Genomic DNA, 18,756 nt, shown 5'->3' on the forward strand with positions numbered 1-18,756 from the left:
GGTGTGTGTGTGTGTATATATATATATACACACACACACACACACACACACACACACACATACAATAGAATATTACTCAGCCATAAAAAAGAATGAAATAATGCCATTTGAAGCAACTTGGATGGACCTAGAGATTATCATACTAAGTGAAGTAAGCCAGACAAAAACAAATATATGATATGATATCACTTATATGTGGAATCTTAAAAAAAAAGATACAAATGAACTTATTTACAAAACAGAAATAGACTCACAAACCTAGAAAACAAACTTACGGTTACCAAAAGGGTTGGGGGGAGGGATAAGTTAGGAGTTTGGGATTAACATACATACACTACTCTATATAAAACAGATGAACAACTAGGACCTACTGTATAACACAGAGAACTATACTCAATATTTTGTAATAACCTATAAGGGAAAAGAATCTGAAAAAGAATACATACATTCAAACTGAATCACTTTGCTGTACACCTGAAACTAACACAACATTGTAAATCAACTATACTTCGATTAAAAATTAATTAATTAATTAATTTAAAATTTTTAAAAGAAGGATAAACCTGAATTCACACACACACACAAAGAAGGTGTGAGAATGCCTTCCTATCCCATAGCAGGGAGGAGAAGCAAAAACATTGGTGAATGGCTCTAATGACTGCCCCAATAACAGACTGCTCAGGAGAAAACACTGAGAAATGACTTAGTTAGAACCTGACATAGCATCCAGAAAGACCACTACATATTCTAAAAGCGATCTATTGTTACTAAAGTGATGAAATTGGTAGTTTTTCCATCAGCTCTTTAGAAGTTTCTCTCTGGACCTCTGTGTCCTTATCTGTAAAATAGGAAAAAAAATAGAATTTCAGAACTTCTTTGGAAACTGTAATGATGTATGTGAAAGCACCCATCAAGAGCCTGGCACAGCTGATCACTAAATATTAGACTTTGGGGAAACACAATCTTCAAATCCAAGTACTGTCTTGTGAAGTGTAGGAAAAATTAATTCCTCCAGATCTTGGAGAGACAAAACCACCCACTTTCCCTTAAGCTTGGCAATTTTATTTGGCTGATATTGTTGGTTGTCTACCTGTTAAAATGACTTGCTGCAAACACTCATCCACACACCCTTCTAATACCAGAACTCAAATAATTAGGAAAGGACTAACTGTATATGGCAAAGGAGGAAGGAAGGCAGTGAAAGAAAACCATTAAAATAATGAAACTACCTGTCCTTCCCAGACAGAACCAAACCAAGGGTTTGTACCTTGTATCCAAGCCCTTGTATCCAAGGGCTGCACAAATTGCCAGGGTTTCTCTATCCTTCTGCGTTGTCTTCATATCCCTTCCCCGCACAGGGCTCAGTGGAGGACCCGTGTTGTACATTTCCCAGCTTGCCTACTTATAGATAAGACTCAAGACCAGATCCAGCAAGCTCGTAGTACTTCCCATGATGGACAGCATTTCCACTATCCTACAGTCTACACTCATCCAAGTGTGTGACTGAAGGAGCTTTAAAAGGTAAATACCCCCAAATTAAATATTACTATACCCCCTATTCCATACAAGTGTTTTCAGGATGAGGGGATAAGCACATGTTAAAGCTGTATTGTTTCTAAATAGATGTGCTATGTAAATACCTAAGAGGGAGGAAGCCCTCCACTTTTTCCCTCCCTACCCACATCTTCATTGATGCTTCTCAAGGACATGGCCTGATTCCAGGACACTGGGCCATGTTTGCTACTGAAGGCGGGCTATTGGGCAATACAACACCACTGCTTAGGCGCTGCCTTGTGTCTTTTCTCCCTTTCACGCTACTGGAATTATAAGGATGTGGACATGCTCCCGCATGGGAAGAGATCTGGCCTTCTTAGCTCTTAGTTCTTCTTCCTTCACTTCTATCCCTGCAGCATAAGTGCTAAACTGTCCCAGAGAAAGGCCATTACTGCACTTTGGATCATGACTGACACAAAACAAGAGTATCAACTAAGCACCACATGGCATTTTAACTTTCAAAATGTATTTCAGCTTCTGTCTCACTTTATCTGCAAGGCAACCTGTATGAGATTCCTTGGGCTGCTGCATCAAAGCACCACAAACTGAGTGGCTTATAAAAAAACAGAAATTTATTGTGTCTAAGTTCTGGAGGTTAGAAGTCTGTAATCAAGATGTCAACATGGATATCCTCCCTCTGAAACCTGTAATGGAATCCTTCCTTGCCTCTTTGTAGCTTCTGGTGGTTTGCTGGAAATCTTTAGCGTTCCTTGGTTTATATCACTGCAATCTCTGCCCTCATCGTGACATGGCATCCTCCCTGTGTCTTCACATGGCCATCTTTTTACAAGAACACCAGTCATATTGGATTAAAGGGCCAACTTACTGCACTATGATCTCGTCTTAACTAATTACATTTACAATTGGACCTTATTTCTAAATAAAGTAACATTCTGAGGTACTGGAGGCTAGAACTTCAACTTATCTTTTTTTAAGGTGGGGACACAATTCCACCCATAAAACAACCCTATGAATAAGTTTTTCAGGAGGTATTTTTGTTAATGGGTTGAAAGAGTTTATTAAAAATTTCTAGATCTAGAGTCCAATCTCTTCATTCTCTACATATGAAAACTGACTCAGAAATGAAATGACCTCCTCAATGTAACATGATGATAAGTTACAGATGTGAAGGGAAAGGATGGGGGAGTGGTGGGTGATTTGGTTCTGTAAAGGTCACCTTGCTGATTCAGTAGGTTTGGCTGACGGGACAGGTGTAGCCTCCAAATATATACTTTCCACACATCATTAGTGAAAGAGAATGAATACTCCAGTAGGAGGAGGGCAGGTCTACAAATGAGGGGTTTATAAGTAGTTATCCTCCTGGAACTGACCCAAGGCTAGTCTCAGATCTAGCCCAGTGCTCTGTACATACATGCTTAACCCCCCTTCATGTGTTTCCCAGGGAACTTGCAGCTCATGAAAGCTTCCAGGAGAACTACTATAATACCAAAAAACTGCTGGAGAAGCTCCTCTCTCAAATGCAGTATTACTGACCTAGGTGCTTACTTGAAACTGCTACATAACAATCCATCTTTTTCTTTGAATTTTTAGTCCACTATTTTTGCACACATAATCTGCTCCTCACTATACCTCTGAGAGATAGGTAGAACAATTATGATTTGAAAAATGGAAAAATAAGGATCAAAAAGGCTAAGAGGAATGCACACATTTACAGCACAATTTAAGAGCTGGACTAGAATCCCAGAATCTCCTCTCCCAACCTACAGAGTCCCCACTGCCCTCCCCTATCCATTTGACATGGCCTTTAAAACTGGAGGAAAGAATAGTCATAAGATTCCAGAACTGGAAGGAAACTAATCTTATTAAGTAGTATAGAAGGGAGAGGGGAGGACAAGCAATTCCCAAGACACACACTAAAACATTGAATACCTGTCATTGCCTCCATGTGGTCTGTGTCAGTTAATAATTTCACCTTTCCAGTGGAAGAGAAATATGAAATATGCATAAGCTTAGGAAGTAATAAAACACCTATAAAATCCTTCCAATGAAAAGTAAAGTTTCACCATAATCACTGTCTCTAGAACAATTTGGAAGCCTTACAATCACCTTTTCTGTGGGTTAAAAGCTGCCACCTTCCACAAAATTAGTCTCTACCAAATCAATTACCAAAACAATAGTAACACATTCAAAAAAGAATGTCTGAGAAATAATAAAGACCAATAAAACTAATCATATCAGAGAGAACTCAAGCATGACCTTTTGAGCAATACCATTTGTTTAGCTGACACTCTGTAAAATAAATAACTTTTAAATAAATAAATGCAGGTCAGTAGTGATAAAAAGAATAGTATACGAGCATAATTTCACTGCAGATCTCTAATATGGCTTTCAAAGCAAACATACCTTCACCTGAAACAACACAGATTCAATTTAAAGAATTTATCATATAAATGATAAAATGTTTTGAAATGTCAGTGCTGGGTCCAGAAATCCTCAAAGGAAACATAAGATTAGTAGAAACTGAAAAATTTGCTGACTGCAGCAAAAATGTCATGACAATCTACCACCTTGTTAAATTATTTTTCTTTTATTATCTCTCTGACATCAGTATCCCATCCTCTGAAACCTCTGCAAATGCTGTAGCAAACAGTTAAAATATTTTATACAGGTGTATTTTTATTTGCCTGCTTTTAAAGACTTCTTTACCCTCTACCCTCCATTTATGTCACAATCTTTTAGCATCAAGAGCATGCCTGTTCCCAATACTATGTAATATTTATGAGATACTCACACTGTGCTCATTGCAAATAACACACAGAAGGTCTGACATCTCCATACCCAACCTTCTTGACCCAGAATTCAAGAGAAACTGATAAATAAACAACAAGAATAATAATACCTTTTAACAGGTATCAAGGTTTGGCTTTGTGCCAGGAACTATGCTACGGGCTAATACACATAATTTTTGTCATTTGCACAATAAACATGGCTCTAAGTATTATAATTATCCCCATTTTACACAGAAGAAAACTGAGACTCAGAAAGGTTAGGAAACATCCCCAAGACCACGAACGGGATATAAACGAAAGTCTCCCCAACTCCCACACCTGACGAACAGCACTCAATCAACACACTGCACAGCTTCACCAGCTCACTTTCCTCAGTGGTGCTGGAGAACTAGATACTACAGTGGAGGGAGGATACCCTTTCTTTATTCAGCATGTTGCTGATACTCATCTGCTAAGCCAAATCACTGCACACAGTGAAAAAGAGTTAGGGAATGGTTGGAAAATGCTCTGGTACAAATGATGTTATAGCAAAAATATAAAGAAGTGGAAAAATGTGAAGAGGAAAAAGCAGATTTTAAAACATTACAAACATGCAAAATGATGTTAGCTAGCCTTTATTGTTTACTATGATCCAGGTATCTTCTGAGCTATTTTTCTGTATTCACTGACCCCTCACGACAACTCTATTTATTTGCATATACCAGGTGTATTCATTTTGTATGGATACTGTAACAAATTTCCGCAAACTTAGCAGCTTAAAACAACACGAATTTGTTATTTTACAGTTCTACAGTTCAGAAATTTCAAGCAGGTCTCAGTTGGCCAAAATCAAGGTGTTGGTAAGGCTTCATTCCTTTCTGGAGGCTCTACGGGAGAATCTGCTTCTTTGACATTTCTGGCTTCTAGAGGCCTCCCATATTCTTTAGCTCTTTTTTTTTTTTTAATTTTTATTGGAGTATAGTTGATTTACAATGTTGTGTTAGTTTCAGGTGTACAGCAAAGTGAATCAGTTATACATATACATATATCCACTCTTTTTTGCGATTCTTTTCCCATATAGGCCATCACAGAGTATTGAGTAGAGTTCCCTGTGCTATACAGTAGGTTCTTATTAGTTATCTATTTTACATATGGTAGTGTGTATATGTCAATCCCAGTCTCCCAAATTATCCCTACCCCCCTTATCCCCTGGTAACCTTAAGTTTATTTTCTATATCTGTGACTCTACTTCTGTTTTGTAAATAAGTTCATTTGTACCCTTTTTTTAGATTCCAAATATAAGCAATATCATATGATATTTGTCTTTCTGTGTCTGACTTACTTCACTCAGTATGACAAACTCTAAGTCCATCCAAGTTGCTGCAAATGGCATTATTTTGTTCTTTTTTATGGCTGAGTAATATTCCATTGTATACATGTATCACATCTTCTTTGTCCACTCTGTCAATGGACATTTAGGTTGCTTCCATGTCCTGGCTATTGTAAATAGTGCTGCAATGAACATTGGGGTGCATGTTTCTTTCCAAATAATGGTTTTCTCCAGGTATATGCCTAGGAGTGGGATTGCTGGGTCATATGGTAGTCCTATTTTTACTTTTTTAAGGTACCTCCATATCGTTCTCCATAGTGGCTGTACCAATTTACATTCCCGCCAACAGGGTAGGAGGGCTCCCTTTTCTCCATTTCGCCCTTGATCCTCTTCACCTGCAAAGCCAGCAATGCATGGCCAAGTCTTCCTCACACTGCCATCCCTCTGGTTCTGTCTTCCAATTCTCTCACTTTTAAGGACCCTAGTGATTACATTGGGCCCACCCTGATAATTTAAAATACTCTCTCTATTTTATGGTCAGTTGATTAGCAACCTTAATTCTCCTGTGCCATGTAAACTAGAATATTCAGTTTCTGGGAATTAGTATATAGACATCTTTAGGAGTCATGATGCTACCTACCACAGCCCATCTTCTTACCCCCAAAGATCCACATCTATCTAAAGCCATTACACCAGGTAACTGTCACTGTCTGAACTTTCCCTGTTGGAACTCCTGCTATCAAAACTTAGAAGCCAAAGAGATTCATATAGCGTGAATTAAACCAGAAGTTTAAATAATAAAATATTAACAGTGTTTATCTCTTGGGTAGTGGAATTATGTGTGCTTTTTGCTTCTTTCTCACTATGCTCCACGTTTTTTTTACAACAAGCATGAATAGCTTTTGTAATCACAAAAATTTATTAAAAAATAAAATGCGTTGAAATGCGTGCCAATAAAGGAATGTGAAGAGTGGCAGGGGAGCAGCAAGGGTGGCACCACCAGCTGCTCTGAGCTGGGGAGGGAATTAAAAGTCCTCACTAAGAAGGAGTTTTCAGGATGCACAAATGGTCAAGGAGTCTGCTAAGGCAGGCTAGACCAAAGAATGGAGTTGAGGGGATAAATGCAAAGCCTGGAGGTCACTTGCTAGTCACTCTTGTCTCCTCTCCATCACTCACTGCATCAGGCATGAGTCAGGGGAGGGCAGTTGGCCCATGACGAGGAGCTCAAATTTGATGGAAAGCACAGGAGGATCTAATAAAAGTGAACTGTATGGGTAAATAAAAAACTGAACTCATAGGCTTGTGTGGAATCAAAGAAAGAAGCAAGTACAAGTCCCACCTTCACAATTTGCAGCTGTGCCAACTTGAGATGGTCTAGTCATCTCTCTGGCCCTCAGTTTCCATATCTACAATAAAATTTAAATGAGAATAATGCCCACGTGCCTCACACAGTTGTGATGAGGACTAAATTAATTACATGGTGTTTGTGAAAAGCACTTTGAAAAATATAAAGACTCATCATGGGGAAGGAAGGAGAAAATCGTCAGTAAAGCAGCAGCTGAAGTGGCCCAGGCAAGTGAAGGTAGAAATTGCAGGTAGGTGGAAGGTAGGCTGGCATTTGAAGTAGCTTCTGAGAATAGATGATTTTTAAAGAGATGAACACTCAGGCTCCAAGAATTTAATTAACTTGTCTCAAGTCACATAATAATAAATGGTAGAGTTTGAACCCTATGCCTCTAAATTCTGTGCTCTTTTCTCTGTCTATATTGCCTTATGAAACTAGAGATTCAAGGAGTTAAGAGAATGGCAGGGCAGGCTTTGGAGCCTAGATGTACCAGTAGTTATAACTGAGTGTTTTCTCTGTCCTGGACACTGTAATAAGCACTTTGTATATAGTAGTTTATTAAATTCCCCAATATCCATGTGAGATAATTGTTCCCATTTTTAAAAATGAGAAAACTTAGGTATCAAGAGGTTAAATACAACCTAAGAGCACAGAGGTAGTAGACGAAAGAGCCAACATTCCAATCAAGACAGTACGGCACCAGAATCTGTGTCCATAACCACTAGGTGACACTGCTCCAAAGCAGATACGCACGTATATTCTACCAGACTGCCCTGTCACCCCCTTAAGCACTGCCCACACACCCACACCCGTTATAAAGGGTCACATGCATAGTAAATGCTCCTTTAATATTTCTTAAGTTCAGAAAAAGCCTTGGAATGCAGTGATATTTAGGGTCATGATAAGGAGCAGGGTGTGGAGGGGAAGAAGCAGACATTCTGGGAGATTGACTGGATATGGCAAATCAAGGAGAAACATGGTCAAGAAAGTGCCTAGGTTAAGGGACCAGGGAACTGGCTGGATCCTCCCGGGATGGAAAGGAAGCTCTTTTGAAAGATGTCTGGGAAAGTAAGAGGGAAATCAGGTAAAAGAAAAAACATGGGGCTAGGGAAACCATTGTGTGACTGTACAGGTGAGGCATTTCTCAAGATAATATGTTGACCTTATATCTCTATGCAAAAGAAAAAGCAAAGCTGAGGAAAAATAGTATTATTAAAAATAAACTTAGACAAGCATGGTTCCTGGAAAAGATTCTGGGAGAAGAAAGGCTTTTAAGACACATTCAAGAAAATACAAGCAAAAAAACACTCATTAATTCTGTTAACCTAATACCCCTTTAGCATACAGGTTTAATTAATAGCTCTTATACTGCATTTAATTTTCAATTTGTGAGATGTCAGTCTGGGAGGCTTTGTTGGAAACCAATGAGGTGAGATTACTCTAGCAATTCCTTCCAAATAATGGATTACTGCATTTGATAAACCTGTAAATTTAAAAAAAATCCCTTTCTTTTCATTAGGGGGAATAAGCTATAGAGAAAAGGGGGAATTTGGGAAAACATACTGGAAAAGCTGGTCACTCCAAATATACAGTAAGCTTTTATGTGACAGGTTCCTAGAGGCCTTTATAATAGTACCACAAATATGCTTGCACTAAATAAATAAAAAGGCAGCTCAACTCCCTCCAGAGAACACCAGCTTCAGCATAAAGCTAGAATATGGGCAGACAGATGCCTTTGTCACTCTTGTAATATTGACTCAGTGTGAAGGCTATAGTCAACTGAGCACCTAACACAACTTGGTTTGTTATCTGTATTTATAGGAAAGTGATATACTTTCTCTCTACTGCTGCCCATTTTGACTGGCCCTCCTATGTCAGTAAGAGCAGGAAAAGAAGGTCCTTGGAAATTGCCATTCTGCAAATGAAAGCTTAAATCTTCCAGGCAGTCATTAACTTTTAAAGAACGCCTGAAATTTCAACTCTATGATACCCAAGAAGATGGTGGGGATAGTTCTGTTTATGGCATGACAGAGGTAAGAGATCTGGATAAAGTGGAGAGTGTTCCTGGAAGAGGGGACAGCACGTGCAAAGGCCCTGCAGCAAGAGGGACCACAATGCAGTCAAGGAACTGAAAGAAGGTGGGAGTGCCTGGAGCACAGAAAGCCTGGGGGCTGTGGTCGGAGCTGGAGAGACAGGCAGGGTCAAACCAAGCCAAGTGGAAAATTTTGGCTCTTATAAATACAATGGAAAGGCACTGAAGCAGAGGTTGATAGAGAGGTGTGATAGGAATCAGATTTGCATTTTGAAAATACCCTAGCTGTTCTATGTAAACAAATGGGTGGAGATAAGAGCTAATGGCAGAACTCAAGTGGTGGGGGTAGAGATGGAGATTAAGGGGTGTCTGAATTTACATGACATCATATGCACACGAAGTACCTGGGCAGAGCAATTAAGGGCAGTCTCAATCTGTATGGTTGGCCTTGTCAGGAGAGTACTGTGTGGCGGGGATCAGGGAATTTGTGTTGGTTAAAAGCACAGACTTTGAAGCCATGCTTCCTGGCTTAGAATCCCAGGATGCCAATGTATACCCTTGCACAAGTTAAGAAATCTCCTTGCCTCGGTTTTCTCATCTGTAAGATGGGCATAATAAAACAGTTTCCACAATCCCTTATCCAAAGTCTTCAGAGTCAGATTTTTTTCTTTAATTCAGAATTTTTGGATTTTTTTAAAGGTACGAGGTTATATTAAATATTCAGTACCATCCCCAGCAGAGTCTTGGGCAGGACCCCATAATCAAACCATTGATATGTTTCAAAGCAAAATGTAAAGCTATTAACACTATGTGCGATAATTAAGACAATAACTAGAGTTTGGCTATGTCAATTCAGATCAGGTTTTGCTACCAATGAGTTTGCACCAACCTTAAAAAAAAAAAGAAAGTTATGTTTTTTCAGAGACTTTTAAAGTTCAGAATTGCAAGTAAGAAACTGTAGACCTGTATTATCTTCCTCCTAGGGCTGTTATGAGGAATAAATGAATCATTGTTTGCAAGCACTTGGGACAGTGCCTGACATATAGTAAATGCTATAGAAGAATTTGTTAAATAAAGCTCTTGGTACAAAACTAGCTACCTGCATGAATTTACGAATTCCTAATCTATAAAATGTAAGGAATGAAAAAGATGACCTCTTAAGTCCTTCTAGTTATCAAGTTCCATAAGACCCCCAAATGCCTTGAGGATTGTTTTACCATATGCCAAGGACTATCCTAGATATTTCTAAATGTGTTATATAGTCAGAAATCTCACTTTTGTGAACACCATCATATGTCTTATTCAATTACTAAATGTTTCTTGGACTTTATTTCAAGGTGAATACAGCTTAATGAAAGTCAAATTCATTTATGAGAGATTGTTACCTTAGAAATAATAACCCCTTAAATCAGCACAGCGCTTGACATTTTATAAAGGGCTTGTTTCAGTCACTGTTATATTTGTTTGTCTCAACAAGATACAATTATTAGCCCCATTTGACAGAGAAAGAAACTGGGGCTGAGATAACAGCCTGATAAGTGAGGAACCCATTTCCCTTCCTGTGTCAGAAGGTACTGTGGAAAGCCACAAGGCAGCCTTAATAGGTTCTTCCACATTTCAAGGTGTTTTTTTTTTTTTTTTCTATTGCTTTTTTACTTTTTTTGTACAATGAGACAGAGAAGCAATTACCTCTCAGTCTGCTCATCTTGATACATAGGCTTCATTGAGCTGGAAAGAAAAGGAAATGGGAATGGGAAATCTAAAACCAAAGATGAACAAAGTTTTTAATTTAATGAGATTGGCATGGAAATCTGCAGTTAAAGTTTCTACCCTACTCCATGTCTGAGAAAAACGTAATTGCATCTGATTAAGGCAAGACAGACATGAATGACTGTTTCTGAAATAATATTTTTAAGGTTTAGGAAGTCTAACATAAGAATACCTTGCATTTGGATAGTGATTTACACTTTACAAAGCACCTTCACATACATTATCTCATTTATTTCCTAAAACAGTGGTAATTCTTTAAGCAATCATTTGAATTTAGAATTTTCAAGCATTTGGGAGAAAAAAATTATCATTTTGAGTGCCTACCAGGTGCTAGTCATACTACTGAGTGATTTGCATTCATTATCTCCAAACATCAAAACAACCCAGCAAGGCAGGCACATCAGTAAGGGTCCCAGCAGAGTTTAAAGTCATCTAACAAGGAGTGCTGTAGTAACTTGAGGCTAGAAACAGCACGTGGGGACTCAGAGAAACTAGCAAATGGCAACAGGAACCATGGCTCTCTGTGGAGTGAAGCAGTCAACCCTTGTGATACACTAGGGAGATGGCCAGGAAAACAGATATTCTGAACTCACTGTTCACCGGCCCTCTCATCTTTTGCTCGTTACCCCCGCCTTCACCCTCCACTGACTGAACACAATTGGAACCAGAGGCAAGGGATCCCATTGGTGCAACCTATTTGAGTGCCTGGGCACACAGTAGGATGGATAACGGTGAAAAGTGGATCTAGAGGGAAGAACAGAAGTTATCCAGCACAGACCACTCTTTTATGTTCCCTCATGATTTACTTTTATCTTTAATCCTGTGAAAGGAAAATCAAAAAGGAGTTGGTATTGCTAAGAGAGCTCTCTAAAATGAAGCCCGGAGGTCATTGAGGAAGTGGGACTTAATGCATGTCTCAGCCTGGATGAAATGTGAACTACTGACCACTTAATGTCTAATGCAGGCATCCAGAACATCTGCAGAACATCTGTTCCAGAAACTCAAGATATTTATTGGACCCTTACACTAAATAACTCATGACAGCTTATCCCTTAAGAACAAATATTTTCTTTTTACATCAGGCCAATCATAATTCTTCCAAGACAACTTTAACAGCCTCATGGCTTTTGCCTTTATAAGCTTCTGAATCTCTCTTCCACAAACACTCTTTCAGTTTTACCGGAGTTTGTGTCTCCCAGGTTGCAATTCCGAAGGCCTCAAGTAAAGCTCTTTGTTCTTTGCAGCCTTGTTACTAAGATACTAATTATTGTTTGACAATCCAGTTGAAAGGATGCCAAATCAGGATGGGATGATGTCAATTTCAGTCATCTTCCCAAATGAAACCCCAAACATGAGCAACCATCAGTGTTTTTCATAAAGTATATCAGAGTGAAAGAGGGAGATAACTATTTAACATAAAATCTAACTGTTAACAGTCTCTGTAGCTTCTGTATCTGAGCACAAGGCCTCAGCTGGTAAACACAGCAGCCAGCCTTTGTCCACCACTATTGCATGCTCCCTTTACCCTCTGCCTGCTTCTCAAATGGATGTTGTTCTTTACTTCTAAGGTGACTCAAATCTTTATCCCTGAAGAATCTGAATTCTTGGAGGTTTGTCTTTATTGGGGTGCTGCCGATGTCCACTGACCAGGACTACTGGGCCAGAGGCACCACAGCGGACCCTTTTGGTCCCAGGCATAATGCTCCTCACTCCATTGTGTGACAGCAACCTGGCTCCCCCTGGTGGTCAGGATCAGTCACCCTGCTAAGTACAGTGAGCTCTTTTCTACCTGCTGGTCCGCAACCCATGGAGCTCGTAATGGCCACGTGCAGTTGCAGCTCCAGTTCACTAGAACTACGACTGTATCCCATTTGGAAGCATTCTTTCTTTGAACATCAGGATCTCTGGAACACGAAGCAGAAGTTCTTCCCATGGGTAATTGGGTGTATTTGTAAGACCAGCCACTCCCATTTCCACCCTTGGTTCTGACAAAGAGTCTCTCCTTGGCCAAACTTTAGTCAGGCTCCTCTGAATGCTCTTCTCAACAAGGCCCGGACTTTTGGGCTTCTGTGTTCATCTCTGTATCGTCCATTTTTAGCAAGAACTCTGCTAACTCAGTTTAACCTAATCCCCCATCCTCAATATCTGATCATCTCAAATCTAATCAGGTTCCTCATCCTCCATCTTCCCCCAGGTGATGTCTGAGGTCCCTGGCCTGCCTTCAGCAAGAATTCTAATTAGTAATTACTAATGCTTCCTCTTAGTAATTTTCTGTCCAATCACCCCCACCCTCCTTCTTGGCTATAAATTCTCACTTTTACTCATTGTTTTCTACTGTCTCTACCCTACTGCAAAACCCCACTGTAGAAGTCTCTCTTACATAAAGTATTCCTTACCATCTTTCACAAGTATCATAAATAATTTATTTCTTTAACAGTTCCAAGATCTAGGCTTTCTGTCTATAGGGAATGATACGATATCCTGACCATTTGTTGTGAGGCATGTATACCACATCATGAAGGAAGCACTCCAAATTTGTAGATTATCTTTGTACTAGTCATTCCACTATTCTGTTAAGTAGCTGCTTCTAGGTGAAGACCAATGAATTCCATGGGCATGAGCTGACTATGGCATGCTTTTTGCTGGAAAATGTGACTCTGAGTCAGAGATGATATTGAGATACCATTGTGATAGCAGAGGAGCAGAGAACAGGGATAGCAAATATACATATGAAATATGTCTTTATCCTATGAGGACAAATAAAAGTCCCCTCTGTGAAGTAAGAGGTCCAACATAATGAATCTGTCACCAAGTAACCACTGTTCCCTTTAGGAAATGGTTCCATGTAGCTGGGACATTAGCCTCTGCTGTGGGCATGTTAAGCACTTAGCCTTTTTGAGAGAAGTCTATGTTGTTGAGCCCATGAATGCTAATCCCTTCTTGGCCCCATGGCCATTTATTCAGGAGCCCGCTGAGCAAGCACTGGAGCATCCACCGAATGGGTGTCTCATCCACCTGGTTACCTAGAGCATCAGCCACAGTGGGTGCTTTCAATGGTCATCAACACAGAACACAAATATCTATGCTTACTCCAAAAAAGTCCATCCACATACTTCTTCCACAATATTTTGACATCCAGAGGGTGCCCACTACCATTGTCCAAAGCGAACCTGAAACCAGTGGGTAAGGATAGTAATTGACATATTTCATAGGTCATCCTCCCAGAGTGCAGAACAAGCTAGAGAAGGATGAAGACTGTCTCCAGAGGGCAAAGAAACCTGGCTCAGTAGATATTATCGTCCCTTTTTTAGATAAAGAAACTGGGACATCAAAAGGCTAAGTAGTTTGCCCAAAGTCACATAGCTAGATGAGGAAGCAGAGATTCAAACCTTCCATTCTAAAGCTTGTGCTCTTCCTTAGGCCATTTACAGCACGTGGAAGAAAATAAAGCCTCTCAGCTTCCTGTCACGGAGAATTAGGTTCATCTGAGATGCAAACCAATTACCAGCTTAAAATGTTTTCTGCATTGATAAGTAGAATCCACATTTCCTCCTATGGTCATTAAAATTAAATCTTAAAGATTATGATAAGCAAGGAATTCAAAGAGCTTTATTAGCTTGCTCAGTGGAATGTGTTCTTAAAGAGGGCTTTACTTCCAATTGTCAGCCCTCACACCATAGCCCTTAAGCAGTACTATCTTACAGTAACATAATGCAGCCATATCAACAATTTTAAAGTTGTTCTTTTTACTCTTTAAAATGAGGCTACATTTTAAAAAATAAAAAGAACATAGATAAAATTAATTTTAATAATGTACTTTATTTAACCCCATATGTCCAGAATATCATTTCAACATGTAATCAATATAAAAATATTCATAGGATTTTCACATCCTTTATTTGATATTAAGTCTTCAAAATCCAGTTTGTCCTTTATACTTATGCCACATCTCAGTTCAGACCAGCCACATTTCAAGTGTTCAGTGGATGCATGTGGCTGATGCCTGCCATACTGGATGGCACCATTCTGGAGACAAGAAGGTCTTCCACTGGCTGGCTGTGTCTTCTAAACATCTCTTATATTCCTCATCTTGAAATTGGGAATAATGATACACTTGGGAATTAAATGAATAATAACAATAATAGTAATACAAAATAAGAAGAAGAAGAAGAGCTAGATTTATTTGTCATGTGACAGGCACTACTAACTCTTACCGGACTTACGGCATTTAATTCTTATAACAAAATATAAGGAAAATCAAGACATAAAATGATTAAGTATCTTGCCCTAGGACATAGCTAGGAAATAACAATTTGAGCAGTTGCAATCTGATTTCAGCATCTGGACTCTTTTATGAGAATAATAATAATAAAAGCAATAATAATGACAGCTACCAAGTATTATATTTTAATAAGATAAGAGAATTGTAACTCAAACCTCAACAAGGCCAACCTTGCATGATATATGGAGCCATTATTAGGACTGTCCCAAGGAGCTTATAATGTAGAGAGAAAGAACACAGGGGAAGAAATTACTAATCATTTAAGGCAGTTTATAGCATGTTAACAGGCAAAAAAAGGTGAACTCTACAGAAATCCAGGGTAGTGATCAACATGGGCTGTCATAGTCATGATAGTCTTTCCAGAAAGAGCTGGTACTTAGGGTCCCATATGGGAGAAGTAGGCTATGACCAGCAAATGCAAGTAGGGTCAACTTCATGAACATGTGACCTGTGCAATCACACAAGGTCCTATAATCAGAAAGGCCCCACACTCGGTCTAATGCTGTCTTGAAATTATTAATAATTTTATCTTTGAAGTTGTGTTTTTAAGTGAAGTGTGCTGGGACAATGAAGCATGTGCATGAACAGAAGAAATACACGTAATATGCAATGTTAAGTGTCCACCTCCATTTCTTGCCACTCTATTTGCATATTGTGTTCATGATGCCTTATGAGCAAAGAATTGCAGTAGACCTACAATGTGTGGGAGTTCAGAGAGACTCAAAGCAAGTACAAGGTAAGTATGTTATGACTACAACTGAATAAGCAGATAACCCCAAGAGGCCACAATTTTCATTTGAACAAAAACTTGCTTTGAACACAAAAAAGACGGTAGCATTCTGAGAAACATGAACAACCAATGAACCCTATCATATCTTTCCCATTTGGTTACTTCCCTGTATTAGCCAACCACTCATACTGAAAATGAGGACACAGAAGAAAAGGGAAAGACAGAGAGCTAACCATAGTTTCTTTTCCTTCTAGTCCTTTCTTATTCATCAGTAAGTCTATGGTAGAGAGTGTCAGTAGAACATGTGCTTATCAAGAACTGAAGAAATAACAACTGATTTAGCTTTGTGCAGCATTTTCACAGTTCTGATAAGAATAAAATATATATGTACAAGCTATGAAAAACAAATTGAGTAATTTTGGTGATTCTGCATACAAGCGAAATGCCTTATATTTACATTTAAAACTCACATTGAACAATATTACATGAATGGTAAAATTCCTGCTAATAATTTAAATTTTTAATTTTTAAAAAATTTAGAACAATATTAAATAGCAAATAAAAATACCAGGACAAATCAAGAGAGAGAGAGAGAGAAACCATGGAGGAAAGGAAAAAGCTTTATATTTTACCACGTGTAATGACACTTTTTTTTCTGCTTTTGAACATGGGTGTCCACATTTTAATTTTGCACTGGGTCTCACAAATTATGTAGCCAACCCTGACAGCAAGCATGCAGCTTTCCCCTTTCATACATTTAAGGCAAATGTTATCACATACGGCACTGTTTCTCATTGAGCCCATACATGACATCACAATCCTTCTCAAAGCAGTGCTCCAAGGAGCAATCTAAGCAGGTACACATGTTAAATCTATGGACATCCCCCAAAACCAAACCATGCAGATAGAAGGGGAGTGGCAATCCAGGCAAAGAAAATACTGGGTGGTGTGCATGATGGTAAAGAACAGGCCAAGCTTGCTAAACTCTCTGTGAACTATCAACTCCCTGTGAACCCACCATTCCATCTCCATGTATGAAACAACATAACAAAAGTCAACTTAATAAACGAGGTAATCAGATTCATATCTCATTAGTTACAGAAGTGGTCCACAATTTAGAGCTCTTTTTAACTACATTAGCGTAGAAACCTTTGAAAAATATATAATGCAATAAACTGATCAATATTTCTACGGTGCTTATTATTCTATGGTGCTGTTTTAAGTGATCTGTGTATATCAACTCATGTAATCCATACAACAACCCTATGTGGTAGGTACTGTGATTATGCCATTTCTATATGTGAGGAAACTGGAACACAGAGGAGTTAAATAACTGGCCCATAGTCATCAGCTAATCAATAGCAGAGCCAGCAGTTGAACCAAGGCAGGATAGATATAGAGTTTGTACTACTATAACCTCTTGAAGGAGTCTCTGCAGAAGGTGTCCATCACAAACATGGCAATATTTTGTAAAAGATGCTGCATCTGGATGCTCTTGGTGGCGTGGGGGTCTTGCAGTCTCAGGCCTTCTACCATTTGACATTCTTTGTCATCTGGACTCTAGAGCAGTTCTATTTGAGCTGCCTCATAAAGTACCTGATGAACAATTTCACCTGTTTCAGTCCTTCCTACTCTAACCAAAGGGTTCAAGCTCAGTTCAAGAAATAAGAACATTCAGGACATCAGCTCAGCCAGTCAAAATATCTTATATTCCGGTTTTTGTAAATATTATTATTTAATACCTTCCTTTAATCCTTAAAATCACATACTAGAATTTTGGAGCCAGAAGAGTCCTTAGAGATCATCTAATCCAGGGATAAGAGAAAGGTTTATCTCACATGCCCACTCTGATCTGATCAGTTGGTAGTAGATGCGTGGAGCAACTTGATGACAAGGATTTTGAGGCCACTTTGGAGCATATCGGGATAGAGTACATATCTGATAAGTGATGGGTATAGAGAGGGAGCAGCAGAGGCTCATATGCTATCCTGGCAATATAGCAGAGCACTTAAGAATATGGGTTTTCGGGTTAGATTTCCAAAAATCCAAGTCTTGCTTCACTGCTCTCTGATGGGGCAACAATGACCAAGTTATTAAATCTCTCTAACCATCAATTCACTTATTTGTAACATGAGGATAATAAAATCTACCTCACAGGTTGGTTGTGAGAATTTAACAAAATAATACACGTAACATGATTGCTGGAGCATCTAACATACCCTAAATACTCAGCATATTATTATTACATATTGGCCATAAGCCATTTGTTGTGTCTGGCATGGTTCCTAGAGGAGACAGGCAGCAGCAGTGCCAGGCATACGTCATTTCTGATCTAGTCCCAACTCTTTAAACATACAGATGGAGAAACTGCAGCTGTAACAATCTGGGACATTCTCCAAATCACATGTGTTGTCTTCCTCAAAAGTGGAGGCCCTCAAAGAACACCGGGTTCTTGCCCTGACTCGGCTCACGAGCCACACGCAACCCTGGGCACATCACTGCTCTCTGGACTTCAGCTTCCTTATTTACAAAATACAGGAATTAGAATCTAATTGATCTCCACAGAGCAGTCACACCCAGGTGGTCCTGTGTTTCCAGGGGGTGAGGACACTTTTCCCATAATTCAATGGATATTACAAACAGCAATTCTTTCTTTCCAGTTTTGACAACTTTGGTATTAACTAACCACTAAGGTGTTCTTTTCACAGAATATATGTTCCATTTGCTTTGTTCTGAAAATTCAGGTTTTTAGTAATGAAGGCCACAGCTGGACACCAAAAGATTACACAATTATGTCTTCAGCATGCCTCAGGGGGTCTAACAGGCTATGACCCACAACGATCATATCAGCAGCTTTTCACTTCCTCTTGAGTCTCAGCCAAGGTGGTGTTGTGGTGCACTTCCCAGATTATCTCTCTCCAACTCTCTCCCTAAATTCAGACTTTCTGGACATATTCTAATACTTTTTTAAAAATTATTTTTAT

The 18,756-nt window shown here is 39.1% G+C and overlaps 1 long non-coding RNA gene across 1 annotated transcript in view; it reads right to left on the bottom strand.

The window, feature by feature from the left end:
* Positions 1-18,756, bottom strand: part of LOC132375162 (uncharacterized) — a 497,604-nt gene that overhangs the window by 287,605 nt on the left and 191,243 nt on the right. The gene's annotated exons all lie outside the window — the stretch shown is intronic.

The sequence above is a fragment of the Balaenoptera ricei genome, chromosome 11 (genome assembly GCF_028023285.1).
Source record: "Balaenoptera ricei isolate mBalRic1 chromosome 11, mBalRic1.hap2, whole genome shotgun sequence".
NCBI lineage: Eukaryota > Metazoa > Chordata > Mammalia > Artiodactyla > Balaenopteridae > Balaenoptera > Balaenoptera ricei.